Raw genomic sequence first — 3,392 nt, 5'->3', positions numbered from 1 at the left:
ACTGTTTACTGCACTGGGAGTTAAACGTCCCATAGTACAGCTTTTGCTATGTTCTAGCCTAATGAGAAAGCTCGCGGCCAAGCAGCTACTATTGCGGCTAGCTCTTTTTGTCAATATGCTTTTTATCATACATTTTGGTTAAATTATATTGAATATGATAGCAAGATCTTTTTATAATAGTACTTTCTGGTAAAGTTTTTAAAAAATCATTCGTTCATGCGGCCGAACACAAAAACAATTTTGTGTTCGGCCGCATGTGTGAAAAAACAAATTCAATAGAAAAGATTTCGTGCGTCATATCGTACCATTGTAAAATCCTTCAACAAATCGCCCACTTCTAATACCCTGTACTCAGTGAAGGTGATGCACAGTAAGAATCGAGGATGAGGTCGATGTATTTTGAATGAGATTCTATGCATGTTCACCTCCTTCCCGTTGACGTACGATCGGCGAGATTCTCTTTTCACTACTACTTTCAGTTGGGCAGACTGATTAAGTGACTTCAAGGCCCATAGAGCTGCCTGGCCTCAAAGTAGCTTGGCCCATTTCTGAGAAAAGGAAAAGTGTCCCGAAAAGTTTCTACTCCCTCTATAACTGCCTCCTTCAGCCGTCGGCTCAGCAGAACACGTGTGCAAGTGTACAGGTGGCCCTACCGATACATTCAGGTATTCAAACTTAACATGTTCGCCGTTAAAATGCATTTTTAACCGTTTTTAATCATCAGTCTGTGAACTAGTGCTACACACTGGTTAACAAACAACTTTCAGGGTAAGCTTTCAAGTAATAGCAGTCATCTATAGACGTTAAAGTTGTGTGCTGTGTATTAAATGAGTTTCATTTGAGGCTTTTATCTAATATCAGATTCACATCATAGTCAGATTGGACCCTTGAAAAGCTTGATGATGTCAATGTGCTCGTCTTAATGCGTTCTGGAAGTTGGTGGCCGGAAACGAGCGGCCAAAAGAATGGTCAATGACGATCTTTGCCCTCTCGAAAATTCATGACGAGCGCGTGATGCGAAGAATGCAACACACAAACGGTTACGCTGGAACATCAATCAGGACTTGAATTAGATTGATCTCGCTAAGTTTTATCCTATACGTCCTATATATAGGTTCTTATGTGTCCCATTTTACCACCAAAATAAAGCAAGTGCTCAGTTACTATTCGCAATTGCGATCTACATAAATGAGGTATAGGTGAGGTAAACGATGACGAAGCGATCACCAGACAAAACCACTCGGGTCCAATCATTATTACATTTTTTTTTTTCTGAAGATTAACTAAAATATCTTCGAAAGCAACAAGGACCGATGCGAGACTTAATGCTACATGCGATTTTATCCCAGCCGCTAAAAGGGCATTGTCGGTCAAATTGACCCCAAAGACGTTGCGTCATCACGAGCCCGAATCTTATGAACTTACACGTGAAGAACGCGTATTTTCTTTTTGCGCTTATTTTAGCAGTGGATAGTTTCCGTCACTTGATGCGTAAGTCGTCTTCAAAGCCTGCCCCAGTGCCCAAAATGTGAATGCCGTATACGCCGCGCGTCGTATCTGAAGGGTAAGCCAGATAGTGCGTGGACAGAAATAGGTAATTAACTCCGCGAATAATTAGTTCACGTTTCGTAACAGCTTTAATCTTGTCTTGATAAAATAGAAATGTTGATATAGCTGTGATCTAATGCTCGTCTCTTAATCCTAGTATTTTTGTTAAGATTATACAACGCATTATTTAGTTAGCTCAAACCAGTCTTTTCAAAAGTTGCCCTTCTGACAGCAATAACTGATATTATGTAAAGCTGAACTGGCTGAAGCTTCGATCGATGTGAAGACCGCAAATAGTCTTGATTGATCTTAGATTATGTATTTAACGATTAGGCACTTACTAATAGTTAACGTTGGTTTTTCGAAACAAGAAGGCTGTTTATTGTTTTCTAGGTAATTTTTAAAAGAAAAGTAGCTATAACGTGGAGGATTGAACTAAAATTCTAGCTTTAATTTAACCCTGACCCTTCTGATCCGGACATTACCATTTTTCTGCAATAGCGTCTTGTCCACTTGACGCAGAACATGCTCTACAAAACACGTTGGTAAGTGGACATAGCCTTGCAGACAAAGTACCTGCTGCGGTCAGTCTGTGTCTTTTTAGTGTAGTTTCTTATATGATGTAATATCGAACTGAATAATCAACAACACGACACACGTAATAATACAAACAGGATTAGTAAATTTTAATTTGAACTATTATATATACAATATGAACTAACACATAATATCCATAGGTTCAATAAGCAGTTCATAGGATTATGGCGTAGCTATCGCTCTCTTTTACCGTGTAACCAGTTGACTTAACTTGTTATCATTTATTAAATAAGCAAACGTGTCCAAGCATTGCTTGTCTCCTGCTGAGAACGCCCTAGTTCGCGCAGGAATCGCTTCTCTTTTTCATCGCTGCACCCTATACTTTTCTAAAACTGTCAATTTATATCGTTTCCGCCCGGCTTAAACGACGTCCAGCACTGCTTTAAGAGCCACCATAAATTGTGACAGTGGCTCACAACATGAGGAGCTCTAAAGAAGGCTGGACGGAGTAAGTAAGTAAGTAAGCGGGCGAAGATGCTTGAGGCGTAGCTGAAGGCTAGCTGGAAAGCTTATTCGTTTTAACGGGGACTATACGCTGAGATATTTTTGCAGGAAGAACTTCTCGAATACCTGTCGGACTGGCGGCTGAAACGTTCGTAAGTGGTTTGTGTGTATTGGTGATAGCGTGGCGACGTTTCTTAGAGTTTTCTCCTGTTGGCAGTGGCGTTATGAGTGTACGTTCTCTTCTCCACCTTCCCGGGCCCCTATAGGCCATCTTTTTCGGATCAAAGGCCCTGACGCAGGTCCTTTCATTTCAGAAGAGTTGTGCATTGAGCCGCCGGCGACAAGGCCACGGTGGAAAGGACACGGACGATGCCCTCAACCAGATGTCACGAATTGAATGAAATCGTGAAGCGAAAACACCAACTCTAATACGAAACCTCTCGCACTTTCTTTCTCTTTTCCACTGCATCTGTGTCCTTTTTGCACCATCTGGAAGTATTCAGGAAGCTGAACGTAAAAATAATTGCTCAGAAAGCAACACAGCGCTAACTACACACTGCTACGCAATTTTCACGTGCCAACGCATACGACAAAATGCAAATTATTTATATAAGAGACCAACGGCGGCTCATGTCGTGGCTGTCCTTACTAAAGATGGCGTTATACCTTCATCAAATAGGCTTTTGTGCCTTTATCGTTTATTGGATCGCATAAGAAAGGTAATAAAAAGGCTTACGAAGAGTGGCTAGACTACGCGCACAAAACCATTGAAATTGAACAAGAAATTAGCTTCATTTCTAAGT

Source organism: Varroa jacobsoni, unplaced genomic scaffold (assembly GCF_002532875.2).
Source record: "Varroa jacobsoni isolate VJ856 unplaced genomic scaffold, vjacob_1.0 scaffold_1280, whole genome shotgun sequence".
NCBI lineage: Eukaryota > Metazoa > Arthropoda > Arachnida > Mesostigmata > Varroidae > Varroa > Varroa jacobsoni.
This window is presented reverse-complemented; position numbering follows the sequence as displayed.